General features: G+C 39.5%; 1 long non-coding RNA gene across 1 annotated transcript; it reads left to right on the plus strand.

Annotated features, from left to right (window-relative positions):
- Positions 1 to 6,289: 6,289 nt before the first annotated feature.
- Positions 6,290 to 11,841, plus strand: LOC123583287. The gene is made up of 3 exons (XR_006704819.1): positions 6,290 to 6,447; positions 7,823 to 7,938; positions 11,710 to 11,841. It is a non-coding gene; the product is annotated as an uncharacterized LOC123583287 (long non-coding RNA).
- The last annotated feature ends 14,318 nt before the right edge of the window (positions 11,842 to 26,159 follow it).

The following is a 26,159-nucleotide window of genomic DNA, read 5'->3' on the forward strand; positions in this document are numbered from 1 at the left end:
GGAATTATTGGGTAATTATCATTCCTACCTAAGATATCAGGAAATTACTGCCAGAGAAGGTAGAATGGATACTGGTCAGCCAAAACCACCTCACCATTATATGTATTATTGTTGTTATGAATATTCCTATCATCATTTTTATTCTCAATTGCTACAAGTTGAAGGAGAAGATCTATGCCTGAGACCTATCTCTAATGTATGATGTGAGAACTCAGAGCTAAGATGGGATTTATGGCTGTGCATGAGTCAAATAGTGAGAAGTCCCTGGAGAGAAGAAGAGATGTTTCAAGTATGGACTAATTTGGGACACCTGTTCATGTGTGACAAGTCATTGATATCTATGATTGTCTTTCCTAATAGAGAACTGTTGGTCAGTATATAAACCTGGGTTTTTCCAAGAGCATTTTATAGATTCCTCTGAGGTCTCTGCCAACAGGATGGGAATATTCTCCTTTCTTCCTTGTTGAGTGAGGGGTGTTTTACCAAACATTTTTATCTTGCTTCTAGCCAATGTCTCCATACTACTACCTTATTTTTCCCTCAATACTTGCGAAAATCACTTCAATTTTCTTGTCTTTATTATAGTTTGCTTAGGCAGTCAGTTACTGTGTCCTGTGTGTTTTGGATATGGCTTTAGAAAAGACAGGACAAAAGAGATGCCCATGCCTTGAAGCTTAACAGGAAAGCCAGTTAAATAAATATTATGAGACTAATCAAAGTTTTGATAAAAGTGCCTTGAAGGAGACATGAAGGGTGTGATGGTGATGGAGGCCTGACTTAAATATGGGGGGCCAAGGAAGCCTTCCATCAGGACTATAGTTTAGAATAAGACACTGAGGTTGAGTAGGACTTAAGGAGCTTAAGAAGGGTGGGACAAAGGTGGTAGGCATTGGGAGCAACAGCAAGTGTGGGAGCCAAGAGGTGGGAAGTTGCTCAGCCCCTGGAGAATTCTTAGTAAGACCAGTGCTCCTGGATTACAGTGAGTGGAGAAAATTGGTGAGAGAAAAGATTTCCCTTTCTTTTTTTTTTTTTTTTTTTTTAATTTTTTTTTTTCAACGTTTATTTTTTTTTTTATTTTTGGGACAGAGAGAGACAGAGCATGAACAGGGGAGGTGCAGAGAGAGAGGGAGACACAGAATCAGAAACAGGCTCCAGGCTCTGAACCACCAGCCCAGAGCCTGACGCGGGGCTCGAATTCACGGACCGCGAGATCGTGACCTGGCTGAAGTCGGACGCTTAACCGACTGCGCCACCCAGGCGCCCCAAGATTTCCCTTTCTTTCTCTAATGGTAAGGGCAACAACTTTCAGTATTTGAAGATGTTTCATTTTATCAGGTGTGCCAATCTTGATAACCTTTTAAAGAGGGAGTGGAGAGAGAAGATGGAAATATGAAAGAAGATGATACTGACTAATTTTCACGCATGCTCCATAAAAGCATTGGAAAACCACAACTCTGCCTGTCTCATTTCAACTCAATCTTCCACCTCTTAAGCTGCAGTGACTAATGAGAGATGCAAATAACAGCTAATGTTTTGAGTGGTCCTTGCCCTTTTGAAACCCGTTTGAAGACTGGTCATTTTTTCTCTGTTGGATGCTTAGAAAATTTTCAGAAAAACAAGTCAGGCAGAGTGGTGAAACCTATGTGTGCACACATTCCCTCTGGCCCGGTGTTTCCAGTTCAGTGGGCCAACTCTCACTTGTCATATTGAATCCTTTATTACAACAAAATATTATTTTAAAGCTGCACTAACAGTAATTAGAAGCAATTGAGTTTTATCAACTAACACAAACTGTGGGATTTTGAACTTGGATCTTAGCTGGTATTTTAATGAAGTGTGTGTTAACAACCCCAAATCTTCTGTCAGTCCAGCAGCTGAGTTGCATATACAGACCTTTGATGGAGGGACCATGTGTTAACGCTCAGAGGCGTCAGGCTCATGTGTTGGCTCTGCACATCCACACTTTACAAATCTGTCTCCCAGGCCTGTTTTATTTTTCTCCTTCTCCTAATGAATATTCTGATAGTCCCCACATTTGTTCTTATAAAATTTTGGAATTAAACATGATTGTTCCCATGTGAACATTTTAATCATAGATATTTAGATGTGAGTAATGATGACTTAAATGTTCTCTTTGCTTGACTCTTTCATTTCAGCCTGAGATGCTAAAAGGACACATGGTCTGGAGTGTTAGAACTTACTTAGTGAGAAATAGAAGGTTGAGATAGGAAAAGAATGAAAGAAAGAAGGAGAAGGATGCTCCCTAATTTGAAATGAGCACTTTTAGTGAAATAAATATCTGGAGGAAGCAGAGTGGCTTCCCTTTCTTAAAGAGAACTTTCTAACCTTGGCCAAAGGCCTTTTCAGTAGAAAATTTTCAAAGAATAACCTGAGATTTACTAAAAGTCTCACATAACAAAAGCCAAGGTTGTATGAATCATCATGGCAGAGCTGAGCCTTTTAAAAGATATAAGGAATGCTCCTATCAGGACACAACCTAGAACAGGGAAAAATGGATCATAAACTTTGCAGACAGATTATACCTAATGTGCATACAGTACAAAATAAAGCCTAGTACTTTTAACTTTCTTTCAACCATTCCTATCCTGGCCAATGCCAGAAAATGTATGGAGATAGGAGATGCCATTTACCTAAAGAAGATAATGCAGTTGTCCGTTTTCTGATGGGTTTGATATAAGCAAGGGCTTCCTGGGTGCTCACAGGAACCTGCTCAGCACTTATGCTTACATGACCTGTAAGTCTGAGGGAGTTAATACCTGTGAGGCCTCCTTTGACCTGCAAGAGATGGGAACTGATGGATACATGCTTCCCCATCTGGGCTGACAGATTGGACACACATCTTATTAGAGTCCTCAGATGGGGGCGCCCAAGTGGCTCAGTTGGTTGAGCTTCCAACTTCGGCTCACGTCATGATCTCGCGGTTCATAGGTTGAAACCCCACATTGGGCTCACTGCTGTCAGTGCGGAGCTCACTTCGGATCATCTGTCCCACTCTCTCTGCCTCTCCTCTGCTTGCACTCTCTCAAAAATAAATAAACATAATCCTCAGATGGTCCCATGGAATTGAGAATCAGCAGGCTATACCAGTGGCCAATACAAAAACCACATCCCTGTGTGGACTTTTCTTCCTTCCCTGTCCCTTCATCCTAATATACCTGACTCTGGAATCACATTCTTAATAAATTGTCTGTCTCAGGCATGACTTTCAGAGAACCTCAGGCTTACACAGTTGGTACTGGGAGAGTTCCCAGAATGTATATTCTTTGGATGGGATTTTTAAGCTGGATCCCTCACTAGTCAGACTGTAGAAAAACCCATTGCTAATTTTAAGTGAGTGATGATAACATGTTGTAGCATCATAATGGCTCAGATTATGATGCTACCTATAGTGGATTGAGATGAGGTGCCGGTTTATTTAAGGCTGTGGCACCTGAGTGTTGTGGAGGCTATGGTAACAATAAGAGTTGTGTAATTTTATGGTTGCCATTTGTTAACTCCTTTAAAAGCTTCAAAAAGAGAAAAGATCAGGTATGATATGAAAATCAGAAGGCCTCTATGGCTAGTGATTAAGGAGGCCCTTGTCTCCTTTAGCCACTGAAAATCAGATCCAGGATCTACTTGTAAGGGTAGCTGAACAGCAAAGGATACTGAATGCAAGCCTTGACAGATCTTATATGACAAAGTCAGGGCCTTAAAATAGAAGAGTGGGATCTTGAGCCCTGATCTGGGGATAGTTGGGTAGATAAGCCTGAATATCTTAACTCCCCAGGTTCCTTATCTCCTTTAGTCTGGCAGAAACAGCCCCCTCTCCTCTCACAAGAAGATACCAACCTCCCCTTGCCTGGAGACCCTGCAAAGACCTCATCTGAGGAGGGTGTCTCACAAGATGCCATTGCCCTGCTCATGATCTGCCCTTGTCTTCCTTCATTGCCTCTAGACCAAGAAAGAATGTTCGGTTTTTGCATAGCTCCAACAGTAAAGTACTGTTCCTAGTCTATGAGGAAATGGTTGAAACACCAAAGACCTTCCCATCCTGGCTAATATTCATGAACTTGAATAACATCTGTGGAGCAGTTATCATGTTGGATGGGGGTGGTGGGAAATAGCGTCTATAGCTAGAAAGAGGAAAATGTATTGAAATGGGAGCACTCATCCATGACTTGAGGTTCAGGGTACTGACAAGAACACCTAGAATTGGTCCTACTATGACCCTTGATGCTTGGACATGCTGATGAGGTAGGACCGCAGACCACATTGGCGAGGTGTTACAGGAGGAGTAAGAGGCCCAGGAAGGTGGGAGTATTGGAATGGATTGATGTGTGAGAACAGAGACTCTACCACCCCATTTTGGTTTCTGGGAGGCCATGGAAGACACTACTTTCACTGAAGCAGTATGGAATTCACTGGTGAGAGACTTCCAGTATCTTTGAGAGGCTCAGTGGTAGCTTCGTTTGCAGCCTGCATGAACCGTGAAATGGAGCTCCCTGGAACACAGAAGGCACGTGATAACATTTAATCACCTAGGCATAGCTAATTATTTTAATGGGTAGTAAGGCCAGAGTGGCTAGCAGGATACCAGAGCCCAAAGATCTGTGATGATAGCTAGTTGATCTGGCAGATAAACAGTTAGATGCCAGGGTATCAATGGGCTTATAAATCAAAACTAATTGATAACTGGTGATCAAAATCCTGACATCAGTCATTACAATGGAAAATTTCAGACCTTACCATTTCTAGACCATGGACCATGCATATTTACACTCTGGGAGGTCTTTTGGCAGCTAGCTGTCTTCTCTTGGTGTTATCCATCTGCAGCTTTTTCCCTTTAAAAATGGAAAATAATGAAGGGGAGATGCTTTTCTTGGGCTCTAATAGCTTGGGTCAAATACAGGATACCCCTAGTACCTGAGTAGATTGAAAAGTAAACCAGCATCAATATCAACTGGGAGTTTATTAGAAATACAAACTCTGCATTTTAACAAGGAACCCCAAATTTAGCAAGTAATGATATAATATTTTAACCTATATAAGCAAAGTTTTAAAAGAATGATTCCCATTATAGGTAAGGCCTTGGCAAGGTGGCTACTTATGTATTGCCAGTGGGGCATGGAAGAATTTTATGGTATATATTAAGATCATATGTACATTCAAATCTTTTGCCCTTAATTTCATATCTAGGAATCTTTCTTAAGGCAATTCTCTGAAATGTGAACAATAATTCTTATGCCCAAGTCATCATCATTGGTAACTTTTATTGAGTGCTTACTGTGTATCAGGCAGTGTGCTAAACTCTTACAATGGATTATTTAAGTCAATGTTCACAGCAATATAATTTTGTAGCTATTTTTATTATATCTATTTACAAATGAGAAAACTGAGGCTCAGAAGATTATATTTGTTTCCCAAATTTATAAAACTAGCACACACACAGAGGTTACCACACGTTTCCTTAAGATGTTAAAAAGATTGTCCAATGTTTATAGCAGCACTTTCAACAATAGCCAAATTATGGAAAGACCCTAAATGTCCATCAACTGATGAATGGATAAAGAAATTGTGGTTTATATACACAATGGAATACTACGTGGTAATGAGAAAGAATGAAATATGGCCTTTTGTAGCAACGTGGATGGAACTGGAGAGTGTTATGCTAAATGAAATAAGTCATACAGAGAAAGACAGATACCATATGTTTTCACTCTTAAGTGGATCCTGAGAAACTTAACAGAAGACTATGGGGGAGGGGAAGGGAAAGAAGTTAGAGAGGGAGGGAGGCAAACCATAAGAGACTCTTAAAAACTGAGAACAAACTGAGGGTTGATGGAAGGTGGGAGGGAGGGGGTGTGTGTGTGATGGGTATTGAGGAGGGCACCTGTTGGGATGAGCACTGGGTGTTGTATGAAAACCAATTTGACAATAAATTTCATATTAAAAAAAAAGATGTTAAAAGATTGTCTTCTACATAAACAGTGAAATATTATGCAGCCATTTAAAATAATATTTATAAAGAGCTTTGATATAAGTCTAAGTAAAAAAATGCAAAATGAAATGTTTTCAAATATGTAACAAGTGCAAAGAAAAAAATACTGGGAGAATATATTACATGTTATTAAGAGTTATTCCAGGTGGTGAGATCTAAGTGCCTTTTTTCTGTACTTTTAATTTTTTTACTTCAAGCTTGCATCTTTTTATAAGAAAAAAAACACTTTTTATATGTCAGCTAGACATAGTTGTTTTTTTTTCAGGGATACTGGTCTAGAGATTACAGAAAGCAGGCATGCTACCACTTACAAGGAAGACGTGCAGGTTATTGAATTCATATCCTGAACTACTGTTGACCAGACAAACCAAAGCTCATGCCCTGAGAATGGTGGGCTGTCCAGAACATGGAGCTAGTTACCTGCTCACTATGACTAACCATTAAAGGTTATTATATACCTTCTTTCTCTATTATATATATATATACATATACATATACATGTATATGTACATATACATATATACATATATATTTAATTCATGCACAAGTCATCTTCATTGAGAACTTATTGAGAGCTGACTATATAACAAGCAATGTACTATACTCTCTAGATACAAAGATATATATATATATATATATATTATATATTACACATATAATATATATAAATCCTTCATAACTTTGAAATTACTCATACCAGTTTCTGACCTCACTGATTTTTCAAAAGCTTCTAAAAGTCTCTTCCTTCCTCCCCTCCTTTCCTTCCTTCCTTCTTTCCTTCCTTCCTTCCAGTGAAATTCTCTCATAACAAAAACTTTTACTCACCAAATTGCATCATTCAGCTAAGACAAAACTTAAAAAAATTGTGTCAGATAAAGGGCCCTTTGGAGAAAATATCTCTGACTAAAATAAAGAGAACAGAAGTATCATTTTGAATGTGATCTATTGGATTTCAGCACCATTTCAAGCTGATATTAAGTAAGATGCCTTTTTTTTTCCTGTTCCCAGTAAAATTATCATAGCCTTTCATGGAGCACTTCAGAGGCCGTTAACTTCTCCCTCATTTACAAACAGCTTCTCTCTCTTTCTGTCTTATTTTGCATCACTTAACCCAGTGGAGTGTTTTCAGACAAAGGCTGCCTAAAAGCTGAGACCCGCATTGTGGCTCTGTGGCATTCATGGTCAGTATTGTTTTTGAAGACCATCTGCCTGTCATTTGTTTGCTGATTGAGTTAGTGCACCTAATAATATTTTTTTTATTGGGCTCTGCTAGCCAATGAAAAGGAAATTATACACTCAACAGATGGGTCACAAACCTTTCTACCTTAGTGCAGCTACTCCTCGAGTTAGTTAAAAGCAATCATGAAAGCAGATTATAAATGGAATAATAGGCTTTTTATAAATGGTTTCACAGTGGTTATGGTTGTGGTGCCAAACATGATGGTATCAGGGTTTCCCCTCTTTGTTGTATAGGTTCTCCTTGTAAGAATACTCTAAGCAATGAGGGATAGGGAAATGAAAAGAAGGAAACCAGCTGAGGGTCCATAAGGACCAGAATGCAGAAGATCATATATAAAGGGAGTATGCAGCATCATATTAGTTTGATATGTGTTATCCAGAACAAACTGCAGTCTTTGCCAGAAAGGCTTGGTGCTGTTACTCTGATTTTACCTTGTGGCTAAAGGTAGGGGCAGAAAAGTTTATCCCCAAAGAACCCCCAAATACTATACAGGCGGAATAATGGAGGTAGAGGGTCGTTAGCACTGGACCTCATGTAAATAAATAACAAAACCCAAATCTCCTTTCCATTTTTTTTTTAAGACTGATAACTTGCTGTCCTTGGAAACTCTTTCTCGTGACCTTACATCATGAAAATTCACCTTGCCTTAAAGAGGAAGTGAAGCCCCCTGACCAGGATGCTATTAAATCAATTGGAGGTATGTTCAAAGAACATGAGAGCAAATCTCTTCTGAAAGAATCATCATGCAAAGGATTATTCCATTTGCCTCTAAACAATGGAATTGCATCTCCTACCGGGGAACATAAACTACAGTGACAGACTTTTCAGTTTTTCAGGCATAGACTTAATTTTTGAACATTTGTCATATGTGAGAAAGCATGCATCATAAAGATCTGGCTTATCCTGCTTTGGAAACAGATTTTGCTTTCATGAGTCAAAAACCCCGGAGAGCACAGTACCCACTTTGTGAATCACTCTTATAATTGTGCATGTGACTTACTAGCTCATTTTTACCCCCATAGTATTTGGACCCTTGCCTCATCCTAACTTCAAACTTCGGATGGATTTTTCGCAACATGCTTGCTTTGATTTTAGTATAAGGACACTATGTGTATTAGTGAGGGCGGTGGAGTGGAAGTGATGGCAGTGTGGATGTGGATGAGGGAACACTTGGGAGAGGTGGGATTCCTGGTACCATGGATGGGAAGGAGGAGGGCCAGGAGTTGCTGGGAACCTCCCATCATTCAAAATCAATGGTTTTTTTACATTTTGCCAATTGATGAACATCAACAAAATACTTTAATACTACTCCGTCTTCCTTCAGCATTCTGAACCTGAATGTTAGTGACTTTCCAGAGTTTATCTGATAGTAAAGCTTTTCAAGGAGTTTGTTTCTTTCTTTGTGGATTGCTGGGGAGTTCTGGAAGATGCCACCATAATGGCAACCTGGGGGGTAGGGAAGGAGTGAGGCCAGGGGGCCAGTTTCCTGTGATTCTTGGTCACTCTCATTCTCTGCGTCTAGTAGGTTCTAGTGTAGCTAGATGTTTGCTCAGATGCTGCCTCACTGGAAGAGGTGCAGTCCCTCACATTAACCTCAAGAGGATCCCTCCCCACTTCTATCCATCTTTCTGCAGCTCACAGATGCTTGAACCCTTATGATAAGAGAGCAATTCTCTTGTCAGTTTTGTCTTATGTTAAAATGCATGATTCTAGGAGTGTTTTCACCTGTAACCTCATCAGTCATTTGTGCTTAGATGTGAGTGACTTTTTGGACATATCAGAATTTTATGAGAGGTGCATATGATTTCACTAGCACACTGGAAACCTAAGACAATGGGAGATAGCCTTCAGAAGTGGAGCAAGCAATGAACTAGGAATGAGAAAGTGCTAAGAGTGAGCAGACAACTTTAAAGCCTGCTTTCCCCTTCTCATTATGACCTGAAAGGGATTTTAACTACAATCCATCACTTTTTAGGGCCTATTGGCAAGTCAGCCCAGAGGAACATTTTGACCATGATGACTTAAAATCCCTGAAGCCTTACTGAATTGGTTATGACTTTCTTCACAAAATCTGCATCCTGACCTATTTACACAGGCTGGTGATTCAAAGACAGATGTGTTCAGAAAGACAACCAAACACAATAAATCCCTGCCTTTTTTGGCTTCTCCCCCAGGTGCCTGCAACCCATCAGATCTGCCCCCTGCCACCTCCCTTTCCAGGCACTTAGCAGTCACCCCATGCATGCCATTTCATTAGGACGCATTGGTCTAGGAAGCCTCTTCTCTCTCCATCTCACACCCAGCTCTCCTTTCAGTTTGATGTTGCAGGGATTTAATTCTGAGCAGGATTTAAATAAAATCAGAATCTTCCTGTGCTGGAGGAGATGTGTTTGCTCGGAAATGGAATTTGTCGGCTGGGTCACTTGGTAGTTAGCCCCATTTCCCTCCAGTGTTGGGACCCAGGGAAATGATATGCTAACCCCCTCTTCCAAACCATTCATGCACTTTCTAGGGTGAGAAGTTGGGGGACCATGTCAGTAGTAGGAGAGAAGAACAAAGCTGAATTTGATTACTAACCTTAATGCTTTTGGCCTTAAAACATCTCTACTTTTTAGATCATATATTTTTTTTAAGTGTTTCAAGTTTACATTAAAAATTAACAATGCCACCTCTTTTAGTCAGGGTGCATTTGCTTGTAAGGAACCAAGCCCCACACAGAAAGCTTAAGCAAAGATGGGTTTTATTAAAAGGATGTCAGGGAATGTTACAGAAGCTAAGAGCAGAAAATGCAGATAGGACTCTGGAAAGGTGGAAATTGTCAGGCAGCTGCTCAGCAGGTCTTTCTCTCTGCTTTTGTCTGCCATGTCAGTTCTGCCTTCAGGTCTGCAAATCTGCTCTGTAGTAGTCTCTTAATGCTTGCTCCCCATAATTTTGCATTATGCATGATCTTTGCTTTTCTTGCCATACATTCTGGCTCATTTGGACTCTATCCTTGACTCAACCCAGTGCCTAATTTCTGTCAGGTAATTAGTGTCTGCTTTGGAAATGAATAAGTGACTGAATGACTCTCTATGCCCTTTTAGTGCAAGTGCCCATCATCACTTAACGAGATTTTGAGTGTTGTAGTTCAAAATCTTATGAGAGAGGATCTGATGAGCTCAGTTTGTCCTATGAGACAGGTGTCCACTCCTGGTCCAATAATCTGTGGGCAAGGAGGGAGACTACCTACTACAAACATGACTGCTCTTTAACACATGTGATTTTATTTCCCTTTTTATAACAACCATGAGGTAAGTAAGCCTGGAAGCAATTATTTTCCTCCATTTTGAAGAAGATAAAACTGAGGTTCAGATAAATGAGGCCAGTGGTTCCCAACCTTGGGCTTTGGATTCATGTGGAGTTTGAGAATATAGAAATAGAAAATCAGAACTTATTTTAAATGTTTCAAGAAGCCTAATTGAAATCATACAGTTACCTTCAGTCAAGAATCAAGCTACCTAAGATAATTATAACATCAAATTTGTTGCTTTGTGGCTGCTTAGAATGGTAACATGGTCATCTTGGGCTGTGTGGAATATTCATTTGATTGGGTATATACTCAGTATAGATTATTTATTACAGAAAAATGAGATAAATATTTAATTTTTGCTTTGCAAATACCGTGTATTTGGCAGACTTAATTTTTTCCAAAGATGTGGTCAAGGAATTAAAAATAATAACAAAAGAGATTCTTGGTGGAGAAAAGATGGTCTTAAATGGCAGCATATGGCTTAATCAGAAGGTTTTCTAATGCCTGATTGGTTTTCTACTCTATTGCACCATCCCATCAAGGTAGGAACAATTCCTCTGTCTGCTAAAGGGGAAAAGCATCTCTTACCACATATGTTTCTCTTGATAGGAAGAAGGGGTCACCAAAATACATTCTGTAAATCCAGATCCAATTATTATTGCAGAGATTTTGGTTTACTCAGACATTTTTTTGAAGCTAGTGTTGTAGTCTAAGGATATGGATAATAACCACATTCTTTTAGGAACAAATGACTAGGTTTACTTCACTCAACAACCAGGTAGTGGGAAAGTAAACCACACCCAAACAAAAGAAAAAAAATTTAAATGTCCTTAGAGACATAGTCACAAAGTTATCCTCAGCTAACAGCTTCAGACCCAAGAAACCTGGTACCTTTCACAGTCATGATTCAGTTTAAATGTGGGTTTCAAGAGAAAGGCTAAAATAAACAATTAAAAACACACATTAATTTAAGTGACTCTGTTTTTCCTCTATATTAGTAGGAGGTACAAAAGTCATAATGAGATGGAAGTCAAAGGATATTAACAAAAATACAAAGGTAAATATGAAAAAGAAGGAATTTTGTTGTTTTTGTCAAAGCATGGCAACAGAGAAGGTAGAAAAGATCTCTCTTGGCCTGAAGCCCTAAAACTAAAAATGAAATTTTTCTTCCTTTTGCAGAAAAAGAAATCCTCATTAACAAGTAAAAATGTCACCTGAATCTGAAGAGCAGCCCACCCATGTTCATCTTTAGTTTGTGACGCTGACGTCAACAGCGGCAGTTGCATGTTAACCCAGTCCCCTTATCAAAACAGAGAAGTATTTATTTATTTATTTACTTACTTACTTATTTATTTAAGTAGGCTCCATGACCAACATGGGACTTGAACTCATGAAATCAAGAGTCAGATGCTCTCCTGACTGAACCAGCCAGGTGCCCCAAAATAGAGGAACACTTCAATCACTCTGTTCCTACTTTTATCTTGGATTAGCCCCCATTTCTTAGCTTTTGTGAACTTGAAAAAGCAAGCAGAAATTGAACAAGAGTTATGAGTACCTTTTACAAGATCAAAATGTATTATGTAAATCCTGATTTGGGTTCCCTGTCAAAAAATATCTTTAGGACCCTAAAATTACTCCCAATGACATCTACATAGTGTACTTTAACACTAAATGTTTTAAGAGGTTATTGGGGATTTTTTAAAAATCTCAAAACAGTTTTTTGTTTATAATATTGGTATCAACTATTAACAAAATAAACATGGTTATTGCCTATCCAGAAAATAGAACATAAACAAGGTTAGTGAATGCATCTTTTGGATGTATGATTATGTTTTTAGGTCCAGCTTAAAATGTATTCAGCATTTTCATTCCCACAAAAGTGAATAGGGTTGCAATAAAACCTAAAAACAATTGATGTTTTAAGAAATGAGGCATTGCTGCTAAACTTCCTATTACTAATTTAGCACAGATTTCAAGCTGAAATCAAGACAATATGTTTTCTTCAGCTGTGTTTATGTGATTTCCAGCATCCCTGCTAATTCTTTTTTTGGCTTTCATTTAGAAGCCAAAGCTGGCTCAGGGCTAAGTAACTTCATTTACCCACCCTATAAAAGTCAGGTGTTTCAGAATGCATCAAAAAGAACCATAACTGCCTGCCTTTATTCAATAAGTATCATTGTATGAATAAACAGATGCTAGATAATAGGATCTTTAGTAATTTAAACCAATTAGCTCTGTTTGCTACACATATCTTATAGAACTCTCCTTTGCAGAAGACAGTTCTTTCTTTACATTTCATATAAGGCAGGGTGTGTTCAGGTGGCCTGATCAAAAGCATTGAGAGATACTGCAGAAAAAAGTTTTGATTTCTGGATTCTATCTTTATGCAGCTTTTGTAATACACCGTCTTCCTCCAGCAAATAAATGGAAATCTCTTAGTTCCTGGCGACAGTACCTCATGAATGTGATTCAGCATTAGGCAGCATAAACATGAATTCAGATTCTGTCCCCACCCCCACCACTTTATTGTACTGTGGGAGGCACAAAGGTTTTTTGGAAGAGCCAGGTGGTTATTTTCAAGTTTGTATGACCTAACAGAAAGAACTCTAATTTATTAGTGAGGAGTTGAGTCCATTAGCTATTCTTTTTGAGACTGTATGTATTATTTTGCACACTTGTGTCATGTTTCCTTCAGGTGCAAAACAGGGCTGACAAATATATTTGTCTTATCTCCATCAGATGGAGAGGAGGGGTAAAGCCAGTTTGCCAACAGTTTTCAGTTCAAAACTTCTGTGCATACTCCAGAAATATTAGTGCTTATGATCTGTGTCTGCCTTTGCTTTGACACCTCGAGTTTGGCCTTAGCCTGGAAGGAGAAGGAAACTTAAGTGGAGGCTGCTATTGTTTCATGCAGCTGGTTTGCCATTGCCCAGGATCCTCTACTCTCTAATTACTGAAACCGAGGACATATTAATACCTTTAGAGCACAGCAGGGCTTGCAAGGCCAAAACAGTACCCTCTCCAGAACTCACATCCATGCTCAATTTCATTTTTTTTCTCTCTACAGAGGAAGGAGATCTATTTACTCATGCCTTGCCTTGAATTGTGCCCTAAAGTAAGAGAAGCTTAGCAGCTTAACAAATCACTAGCCATATTTATGGTTAGAGCTATCCAAATAGGGGGAAGGTTTCAGTGAGGAAAAGCATCAAGAATTAATGGTCACAAGACAACAGCAGCTATAAAGCCCCCAAATGGATATCCCTTTGGCATGGAGGAGCAGGGGAGTTAGCTGGGGCCGGTCCTACCTGAAAAAAAACAAAAAAAAACCAAAATTCTCAGCGATTCCTAAAAGTGAACATGTGGGGCACAAATCCATCTATGTTTTCAGTTAGTGCAGCCAGCGCCTTAGAAGTCAGGCAACGGGCGGCAACAGATGGAGGGGTTTCTACGGCAGCCAGCCTTTATTTACGTATGAAGGCTCCCTCTTGTGTGAATGTCCACTAGCCATCTCCACTTAAACAATCCCTTTGCAGTGAATGGTTGTACTACACATAACACCTCCTTTGTCTACAAGTCTCCCAAAAGCTATCTGCCTGTCTGCCCTCTGCCTGTGCATTTTTATGGTGACGATCAGCACAATTCCTTGCTCCAGAGACACCCCAACTTGGTTGAAAGGGTGGCCTTTATCCATTGAAAACTAGGTTTTCTTGGGTAAGTGAAAACTAAAGGCAGTCAGAGTGAATTGTTTCAGGCTTTAACAATGAATTCTGTCTATTTTTGACTTTAGAAAGTTAGAAATTTTATGTTTAGGACTTGGAAAGTTAAAGTAAGGAAATGAAAAAGAGAAAATATAAAGGATGAAAGAAGAGAGAAAAGAGAATTTGGATAAAACTCAAGAGGCTCTTTAGGTGTGCAATTATTTTTTGCATCTGAATTGAATAGTTTTATTGCCATTTTCTTTCACTTTTCTCTGGAGAGGTTGGAACATTTCTCATTTGATTCTGTCCCTTCACATGGATGTGATCTCAGACATGTTCTGGATGAAGATAGGTGTGCTGAGCCCCTGAGTAGTAATGTTTCTGCCATATTGGGATGGGGCAGGCAACAAGTTAAGGTAGAGATGATACCTCCTCAAGGTCCAGTGGTACCTATCCCCCACTGCTTCAGCTCTGCCCACCCTTAGGGCCCTGCCACAGAGGTACCCCACAGCCAGAACAATACCTACAGTCACATATCACCTCTCCTGGAAGTAGATTTTATCAGAAAAACTTAGCAATGTGTTTGCCTGTTAGATACCAAAAAGAATGGTGGTGAAGGAGGACCTACTATATATCCATTGGAGCTGACATCTTCCAAGGAGATTAAATGAGATAATTCATTCAACAACCTGGTATGAGAAATGTTTTTCTCCTAATTTTTGCAGATGAGGAAAGAGGCTCAGAAGTTCAAGTGCCTTAATCCCAGAAGTGAAAATATAAATATCAAATGGCTCTTAGAATCCTAAATCTGCCCCTTCCAACTAAAATCTTTTTTTCATTTTTATTTTTTTTATTTCTTTTAAATGTTTATTTATTTTTGAGAGGTGAGGGAGGGACAGAGTGAGAGGGAGACACAGAATCCAAAGCAGGCTCCAGGCTCTGAGCTGTCAGCACAGAGCCGGACATCAGGCTGAGCCAAAGTTGGACATTTAACTGACTGAGCGACCCAGGTGCCCCTAAAATCTTTTTTTTAATATATGAGCCATGAACAAATGAACAAGTAACTAAATTCTGAAACAAAGGCATTTAATTTAGTTGTTCTGTGTGTTTCTCTGCTTTGTTTTCGTATCGGATTAAGTCAGGTGAATACTAACCTTAAATTGAGACTTGAAAAGAAAATGACTTGAAAAGCTTATTGTCCCCCGACCCCCAAGTTTTAATGAGGAATAACTTATATGCAATACAATTCAATGAATTTTGATGACTGCATATAGTCATGTAACCATCACTGCAATTAACATATAGAACATTTCCATTTCTCTAAAACATTCTCCAAATGCCTCTTTGCAGCTGAATTCCTCCTCTGGCCCCCAGCCCCAGGCAACCACCATTCTTCATTTTATTGCTCTTGTTTTGTCACCAGCCTTTTTCAGTTTCCTTTCCTGCCTCAGGGCTTTTGCACATGCTGTTCTTTCTGCAAGAAGGCCCCCTCTCATATCATATACTTCTTTTCTCCTGGATAATGTCTGTTTACTTTTCATATTTTAGCTTAAATGTCACTTCTGCAGAGAAATTTGCTTGATCCTCTTTTATTACCATGTCCACACTAAAAGATTTATAGCTCTTCTTTCTTCTCCTCCATGTCAACATGGTATACATTATGTATTATGGAGGCAGGTATTTGATTACCATATGTCCCCTCACTATACTTTAAGCTCCATGAATGGAAGGAACATTATATTCATCATTATATTCTCAGTTCATTGTTCATCATCGTTCATATATCGTCTATGTTCTTGGAACATTAGTTGGTGGACCTCACAAAGTTCTTAAATGAATTAATTGAACAAGTGGTTTAATCTACATAAAAATTCTGTCAAGTCTTTCATAGTGCCAGTGGAACCTCTACCTCCTTGTCACCTTCACCTGTTTATCTCAGTACTGTCTACTCTGCACCTGAGGTGTCCAATACACATTTCACAGTGAAAAAACTCTAGGGTTCAGTTTACCTGAAACTTTTAGCAACACAATTAAAAAGAAAAATTAGGTAGCACATATGAGCCATAGGTCGATACAGAATAACCATTTTACAAAATGGTAGGAGATGGGGTAGGAAGGTAAAGGATAAGCAAAGTATGGAAGCTGGGACTGTCTTCTTCTCCTTGATTTTGGTTGCCCGCACTATGGTTCTGGTTGCCCATTTAGACTAGAAGTCTTGAGTCTGACTGTGGAGAGGGAGGAAGAGATGGGGGAGTGTGACTCAGGATTCTGGGTGTGCTGCATAAAACCACTGTTTGATGATGATGATGACCATGATAATGATGTTGGTGGAGAGATAGGAGCAGTACAGGTAGTGGAAGGAAAAGTTATGCTGAGTGCACGTATGCACTTGACATGTTAAAATCCCTTCTCCATTCATTACATCCATGTGTTTTACTGTCTTCCACTCCCCATAAAATGGGTGCTCTGATTTCCATTTTCATGATCCAGGTCAGAAACCCATAGAAACCAAGCTGACATTAAAATAGGGGTGAGAAGTAGTTGACCTTGGTGGATCAGGACTACCATCTCCTCAACCCTGGAACTGGATGCACAGAGGTTCCCTCTTGGGTTTATAACAGTTTGCCCTTTGGCCATGGTTGGAGAATTGGGGTCATCATGGTCATCACTGGAATAATTATGATCTAGGAGCTTTAACAGATTGCTGGAGAGAAGTATAAAAGCAAAAGTGATGTGTTTGGAGGAAGCATACCCATAAAATTGTTCCCAGGACAATAAATCAGTTCTGGGGTGACCTCAGTACTGAAACTCATATAAAGGCTTTGGTCCTGAAGGAGTCTTGAGTCATTTATTTCAGATAGCTGGGACCAGGGAGCTAATTTGGACACACATTTCTCTGCCAGGTTAATTATGGCATTGGTAGTTCAGACCCCTGGAACAACCATGTACCCACATTACTCCCATTTCCTTCACCTGCCCATTGAGGGTCCCTTGTCACTGAGTGGGTTATAGCCCAGAATCATCACTTTGTCAGTATGTTACAACTGTGAAGCTACTCCTTTTCTTTCCCACTTTATAGAGGATTCCTTTAGTTGCTAGCAGCTGCCTTTCCCTTGGTGACCTCACTCAAGCTTATGACTGAAAATACCATCTCTACACTGATGCCTCCCAAATTTGTATCTCTGGCCCTCTCCCCTGAGTACCTCGAACTGCCTCTTTAACATCTCTACTTGGATGTCAAAGGTCATTCAAAGCCAACATCCAAAAACTCAGCTGTTGATAACTACTCCCAAACCTGTAGTCTTCCTCATCCCGGTTAATGACCACTCCATTTTCCAGCTGCTCAGACCCCAAGTCTCTTTCTCTTACACAACACATATGTTCTTTCAGCAAATCCTGACAGGTCTACCTTCAAAACATATCCAGAATCTGAACACTTGTCACCACTGCTACAAGCTTTGTCTAAGCTGCCATCATTTCTTATCTGGTTGTTATGATCGCTTCATAACTAAACTCCCTGCTCTTGCGCTTGTCCTCTTTAAGTGAAATTTCAATACAGCATCCAGAAGACACCTGTTAAAATATGTCAGGTCACACCACGTCTCTACTCTGCATCCTTCAATGACTTCTCACTTCAGAGTGAAAGCAATGTCCTCACGATGATGTGCATGCAAGTACTACGTGAGCTTGTCATTTCTACCTCAAGTATAGCCTCCCCTTCCCACTCCACCTTCTACCAACATGCTTCCAGCCTGGCTCTTCCTTGTTCTTCCCTGAACTCCTTTCTTAGGAGTTTTGTTCTTGCTATTTCCACAGCCTGGAATGCTTTCCTTCGAAGTATCTCTGTGTTTTGCTCTCTCACCTTCTTTGGTATAAAATATGGAGTTATAGTTTTAGATAATGGAACTAAATGATAAAGGGCTAAATGGAGATATATATGATGAGTTTTAGATGAAGAACCATGAGTCTTTAAGAAAAGAGTATTCCAGGCGGAGGGTGCGGCAGGTGCTGAGGTCTTGAGTTAGGATGATATGTGGCTTGCTTAAAGAAGAGCAAGCTGACCATTGTGGCAAAAGGGAGAGTGGTAGGAGATGAGGTCAGATTTGGTAAGGGGCCAGATCATGAAACACCTTGAAGCACTTGGGCTTTTATGGTGAGTGAGATAGGAAGCCACTGGGGGCAGGGCGTGTTGAGCTGGTGAATGACGTGGTTTGACTAACCTTTAAAGGTAAGCCTTGGGGCGCCTGGGTGGCGCAGTCGGTTAAGCGTCCGACTTCAGCCAGGTCACGATCTCGTGGTCCGTGAGTTCGAGCCCCGCGTCAGGCTCTGGGCTGATGGCTCAGAGCCTGGAGCCTGTTTCTGATTCTGTGTCTCCCTCTCTCTCTGCCCCTCCCCCGTTCATGCTCTGTCTCTCTCTGTCCCAAAAATAAATAAACGTTGAAAAAAAAATTTTTTTAAGGTAAGCCTTTAAGGGGAAGCCTTTGGCTTCCACGTGTGGAAGAATAAACCACAGGGTCAATGTTGGAAGCAGAGACCAGGCACGATAGTTGGTAGGGTTCAGAGGAGAAATTATGGTGACTTGGATCAGAGTTTAACACTAGAAATGATAAAAGGATTCACTTGGATTCAGCCAACAGCATTTCCTAATGGATTAAATGTGAAATATGAAAGAAAAAGGGGATTCAAGGATGACTCCATATTTTACACGATGCCATTATCTCCTGCCTATAGTAGCCCCCTCACTGTTCCACCTGTATATGTTTTTGTCCCCTCTACAATCTAAGTCTTACCCTTGTCCCCTCAACAATCTGTTCTTCATACCCTAGCACAGTGATCTTTCCAAAGCACAAAAGCTTCCAGTAGATTACTATTTACTTTAGGAAAAAGACAAACTCTCTTACATGGTCACATCATGGTCCTTCCTCCCTCTCTGGTCTCATCTTGTGCCTGGTCCCCCTGCTCATTCTCTGCACTCCACGCATCTTGCCTTTTGTCCGTCATCTCATCATTATTCCTTCCGCAGAAAGGACTTTGTGCATGCGATTCCCTTGCCTGCAATGTCTTTCTCTCCTCTTCACTGAATTAATTCTTACTTATGCTTCATATCTTAGCTTAATCATCATTTCCTCAAGGAAACCTTCCCTGACCCCCCTGACAAGGTCAAACTCCCTTTCAGAGAACCACATTCTGCTACTTGGTAGAAAAGACCTCAGTTGCAGTTTTCCCATTTAATTTATTTTTGCCTCCTCTCTAGACTCTAAACTTCAAGGGGGAAAGGACTATATATTTTTTTTCCTCACCATTAAGCACTGCATTCCCAGCACCTGGCATTGAGCCTGGGATAGTACATTTGTTGAATGGGTGAATGAATGAATCTTTTCTGTGCTGAAATGGGGACATTTATTTTTAATGTTTCTTTAAACATTGATCCTATTTTCCTCATATTTCTTTATCCATGACCAGCTGTACTCCTTAGGCTCCCAGCTCTAGTCTGTAGAGTGGCCTATTCCTTCATTTTTGCTATTTTGTTATAGGTCTCAGTTATGCCAAGTGTATGAGTGTGAATGACTATGAGATACTGAGCAGAAAACTTTGGCAATAAATTTGGGTGGCTCTGGAAAGGACGGTTTTCCAGAGAGTTTTCATAATTTAATCTGCACAGCAATACTGTGAGGCAAAAATACAAGAATTATACCCAGGGTGATAAAAAAAACTGAATGGGGACAACTTTATTGAGGAAATTGGTAGAATCTTCTTTGCTTCTGAGCAAAGAAAGAAACTTGTTTGATAAGAAAATTAAGGCAATCCTAACTGCACTATCCAACATGGTAGCCACATGTAGCTGTAGAGCACTTGAGATATGGCTAATTCTAATTGAGGTGTATTGAAAATTTTATATAAATATGATATTTTATGTTTTGTATTGTATATATTATATATAGTTTTTTTTTAACATTTTACGTAACACATTATATATATATACATATATATATATGTATATATATATATATATCACTAGATTTGGAAGACTTAGCATGAGATATTGATTACTCATTGGGATGATATTATTTTAAATATATTGGGTCAAATAAAATGTTGAATGATGGCCTCTAACATATCAGACCCTAATTGGGGGAACTTGTAAATATTACCTTACTTGGAAAAAGAATCTTTGTAGATATGATTAAGTTAAGGATCTTGAGATGGGGAGATTATCTTGGATTATCCAGGAGTGCCCTAAATGCAATCACGTGTGTCTTTATGAGGTGAAGGTGGAGGGAGTTAGACATACACACAAAGAAGGTGATGTAGAGATAGAGGCAGAAATTGGAGTGATGTGGCATAAGCCAGGAACATCAGCAACCATTAGAAGCTGGAAGAGCAAAGCAGTAATTTTTCCCTAGAATCCCCAGAGGGAGTGCAGCACTACTGACATTTTGGTTTTGACTCAGTGATACTTATTTTGGACTTCTGGCCTTCAGAACTTGAAGAGAATAAATGTGTTGTTTTAAGTCATCAAGTTTGTGGTGATTTGTCATAGCAGTTACAGGAAACAAATATAGTATTAAAATTAATTTTACCTACTTCATTTTACTTTTTTTAAAAAAGTGGCTATTAGTTAATTTAAAATTATGTATGTGGCTCACATTATTTTCTCTTGGACAGTGCTGCCTTAGACCATATGAAGGATAATTATAAAGATGGCAGTGGACAGCTGTTCTCTAAATCTGTAGTGGACAGAATAAAAGCTAATGGGTTTAGCATGCAAAGAGGGTTTAAATATATGAAAAAGGATAAAGTACGTTTAATAGCTATTAAATATTGAAACTGGCAAACAGGGGCCCTGGAATGTCCATGCCTACCAATCTCAGAAAATCAGGTCCATAGCCATATGTCAGTCAACCTTGCTATAGTAGTGTCTGAAAGATGGGCGTGGTATCAGGAGTCTTGTAACCTTGTTTACACCTTGAATCACACTAAATTATTGAAGTTATAAGGCAAAGTGTTTTCAATGATAAAATTTAAATCCAACTATTTTTACTTCTGTCTGGAAATTTTGTCTTTCTCAGTGGTGCTGAATAAGCAGATTGAGGGTAATGTAGCCAACAGCAAACTAAAACTAGTTCGAGCCATACTGTAAAGAGTAAAAGGATTGCAGTTGACATGGAGCTAGAGTGTGTCCAACTACTTGCAGTAGTGAGACGTCTCCATGAAGACCTTTTTGATCTCTCTGAGCCTCAGTTTTATCATCTATAGAATCGATCTAACAATATCTACCTTGCATATGGTTCTAAGGATTGGAAATAACGTATGTTAAGTACATGACACATAATAGGAACATAGTGTCAATTTTTACTTATTATTTCTATTGAGGCTTTCCACATTGATACCAGTCAATGAATAGAGGTAATAATTTCAAATGAGACTTTCTTAAGATGGCATTATATTTTCTAGTGTGGTCAGAAAAGATAACAGTATGGCCTGTAAAAGTTATAAATCAGTAGTTTCTGGATTTATAAGAGACTCACATTGCAGCTAGACTTGGCAAGAAGTAAAAAAAAAAAAACCAAAAACTATGTTTTATATGTGGAATTCAAAGTTTTGCTCTTCCTGCAGCAGTCTGTGTTTTACAGGGGTGGAGGTCTCTAAGTCTGTTTAGGAAGAGGAGAAGATAGTTAATGTTTATTAGAAGCTACAATTACGGTACTTTTCTAAGTACTTTTAATGAATAGATTAACTAATTTGATCTTTATAACAACCCTATGTGGTAGATACTGTTTTTATCACTTCCATTTAACAGACAAAGAAATTGAGACACAGGCTGATGAAGTACTTTGCCTAATGTAAACAGTTGTTGAAGACTAGTCTAGGCATTTGAACTCAGGCTATCTGGCTTTAATACCCTTATTCTTATAACAGTGTACTATATATGTTGCCTTTCACAGAATATAGATCTTTTAAGACCGACCAAATCATTTGCAAGTGCTGATTGCTGATGGCTTCAGTTCATCCACATATTGATAATACATTCAGAACACATTTATTGGATACCTACTATTTGCAGCATATTGTGCAAGACGTTAAAGGAATACAAAGACAAATAAGACAGCATCTGGCTTCAAGGAGTTTACAATGTAACAGGGAAGCTGGTTCTGTTAGCAATAAACTATGAGGCGAAGAAAATCAAAGTGACTGTGAGGCAGAGATATAAGCAACTGCTTTTGGAGAAGAGTCTCTCCCATGGGCTCCCAAGTGCCTTGTGCACACCTTTAATGCATGTATCACACTTGAATGCAATTATCTGTTCAACTCTCAGTCTTCCTCACTAGACTGTAACAATGGGGGCTGTGTCTTATTCATTTTTGTTTCCTAGGCATCTACAAAATTCCCTGACATCTAACAGGTCAACAATAACTTTTTATGGAATGCATGAATAAATGGAGAAATGGGTGCAGAGGAAAAAGAGATCAAATCTGAGTGGGAGTATCCAGCAAAGCTTAACTGAAATATTGGCTTCTGAAAGGCAGCGTGTAGGATAGATGCGACAGAAGCAACAGTACAAACAGAAGCTTGAAGATGTGATTTATTGGACTTAGTGTATTGTTCAGTGACAAGAGCACAGTGGTTTGATGACCAAAGTCAAGGTTTAGGGCAGTGCCGATATAGTTTTCTAGATAATTCAGGCAAATCTCCAGACAATTTGGTATGAAGAAAAAGAGCTTGATGGGTACTTGGATTGTTCTAAATAATAAACACAATATCATTCATTGAGCACTTATTAAACATCTGATATTTCACAGATATTAGTTGATCCTCACAGCACCTTGTGTCTGCTTATTTTACAGATGAAGAGGGTCAGTGCCAAGTCAGTGACTTCCCACATAGTTGCAAGAGGTAGAGCCAGGATTTGAAACTCAAGTTCTGATTCCAGGTCCCTTGCCGTTTTATCATGTGGCCCCACTGCAGTTTGTGTATATTTGTCCAACCTATGTTGAGTATTTTATTGATCTTTCATTTCTTCTATCACTCGTTCCTAGAATTTGCATTGGTTAGTAAAGGCTCAAAAATGCTTGAGGTTGAACTTGAATCAGGGAAGCAAGATTTCTGTTTGTATCCCTTCAGCAAAGCAGGAGGCTGCAGCTCATTGGAACTCATCTTCCTATATACTCAAGTGCCTCCAGAGAATTCTGAAAGCTGGGCATGAATATGTAGACATGCGAGAAATGAGCAAGGCAGATGTTACGCTGATCTCTACTGGGCCATTTTAGATCATAGTAGCTAATATACAGCACCTTTTTTGGCTGCCAACATTTTTTTTGTCCCTGTTTATCAATCTCCTTTCTTCCCCCTCCCCACTGCCAGACCCCTGCATTTACATCTTTCTGTCCCCAGAAAAAGCATACTTTTGATTTTTTTTCACAGCAAATTAATTCAAGCCTATTCAAAAAATGAATCTAGTTGGCAGAAGAACTCATTGATTTCAAACTGATATGAAATGTGAATGCTCAGATGCCCTGCTCCCTATCCCATCACTACCTCTCCTGGGATATTTCCTTGGTAGCCTGTGCACTGTGGGTAACTTGATGGTAATTTCTTTTAGAAAGTCACAGTTGGTCAGTGCATTCTCTTTGCTTATTTGAAATCAGTGCCAGGAAGTGTCAATGTAGGGTGGCTTAGTCTTTTTATTTTTCCTTCTTGATACAGAGGGTACTACTAAGGTCATGCCAGAGGGTCAGGTTCTGATATGTAATGATGTAGTAGCCTATTCATCAGTAATGATGAAGTAGCCCATTCAAGGTATGTGTTTCGATTTGACTGGATCCATCTGGTTATCCATCCATTAATAAATAAATAAATGGTTGAATAAACAAAAAAAATCCTATTGGTTGCTAACTATGTGCTAGGCATTTATAAAGCAATAGGTTTATGATTGTGAATAAGACTGATATGGTCCCTGCATTCAGGGAACCTGTGTTCAAGTGGAGAGACAAATAGTAAACAAGCAAACCATTCAACAACATCACTACAGATTGACACAGCTGCTATGACAAAAGGGGAGGGAATAGAAAGGATCCCCATTAGAGAGCTGGCCAGTGAATACCCTTCTGAAGAGGTGACCACTGGGCTTAAGCTTGAAGGGAGAGAATAAATCAGCCATGAGGAAAGTTGGGGAGAAAGCATTCTAGAATAACATAGGGAAGTTCTGGTAGAGGGAATGGGGCATTTAAATAATTTAAAAGAGTCTCAGTGTGGTCAGAGCAGGGGGAGCAAAGGGGAGGAATGTAGTTTTTAAGGTTAGAGAGGTTAGAAGGAGGTAGAACCCATAGGCTATTGTAGGTCATAATAAGCAGTTTGCATTTTATTCTAAGAGCAATGGAATGTATTAAATGATTTAAGCGAGCAAATGACATATTTACACGTGCAACCTGTGTCTCAAAGCAAAATTTGATTCTGTGAAGATATAACAGGAGGGAAGGTGATTTTGTGTTCAAAATAGTTTATTTTGTAAAGATTCTAGTAACATGTTCTAAGTTGGAGATAAATGGCTGGGCCTTGTTTTGGTGAGGTCAACAGTCCAAAAAAATTGATACGCCCTTTCCCTAGTGTGGAGCTATCAATGGAAGACAGCTGCTCAACCAGGGACTACACTGCCTTTGTATCCATGTCTTGCCATGTGACCACTTTTCACTAATGGGATGTAAATGAAAGTGATCTTTGATTTATAGGGTGGAACTTTCAAGAAATGGATGGAGTTTCTTTGTATTCTTCCCTCATCTGTGGATAAATGCAGAGGACTCAGGAGCCCTAAGGAATGGTGAATCTCAAGGTAGGAGAAAGCTGCCTTGTAATTTGGAATAATAAAATACTTACTGTCCTAAGACATGTGGGGGATTTGGGTTTTCAGGAGCTAGTATTTCCTAACTAAATCGAAATCTTATTTGATGTCCCATTTTTCTTCCAAGATAGCCAAAGTATGCATCAAGTACATAGATTTGTTGTTCAAAAAGTAGAGACTACTAGCTGTCCAACAAAAATCAGACCCCCTTTTTTAGGCACAGAGCTAGATTTTATTTCCCAGCCTCCTTTGCAGTTACATGTGAGCCAGTATTTCCCCAATAGAATGTGGGTAGAAGTGATGTGTGCTACTTCCAGGCCTCGTCCTTGAAAACCTCTCCCATGTGATCCTCCTCCTTTTGGAGTGATTAGGCCATCCCCCACCCCCCACCCCCAGGGTGACTCTAAAACTCACACATTGAAGATAAAAGAGCAGCCATCAGCCTGGGTTCCTGGATGACCCCTTGCAGGAGTAGCCATTCTGTTGAGGACACCACCAAGCTAGGACAATCATAGGAATAAGAAAGTAATGATCCATAATAGACAGTGACTGGGCTGCTACTTTGGAATAGGTACTCAAAGAGGGCCTTTATGGCAAATGACAACAAGAAGCCAACTATGCAAAGAGCTAGGAGAGAAACCATCCCAGTCAGAAAAAAGTATTTATGCAAAGGCTTTATAGATTTTAAGTGTTTTAAGAGTTTTGTTGGCTAGTTTATTTATTTACTTCACACAATGTGAAAAAGCTCTCTGGCTACTTGGGCAATGGATTGTGGTGGTGTGAGACTGGAAGCTAGTGGGCTTAGCAGAGATTGTTCTTTTGTCCAGGTGACTTGATGGTGGCTTGTAGCTGGCAGTTGTCAAGATGGAAAGACATGGACAGATTTACAACATATTTTAGAGAAGATATCAACAGAACTGGTAGCTTAGGAAGCATCAGGTGAAGGAACCTGATATGGGCATGTGCATTGTGTGGTCTACAGTACCACGCACAGTGTGGAGTATCTACGTAATTTGGAATTTGGAATTCTTCTGCATGGGAGACTTAACTATTCTCTTCCATTTGTGTATTCATTCATTCAGTTATTTATATCA

This window comes from Leopardus geoffroyi, chromosome B1 (genome assembly GCF_018350155.1).
Source record: "Leopardus geoffroyi isolate Oge1 chromosome B1, O.geoffroyi_Oge1_pat1.0, whole genome shotgun sequence".
Taxonomy (NCBI): Eukaryota; Metazoa; Chordata; class Mammalia; order Carnivora; family Felidae; genus Leopardus; species Leopardus geoffroyi.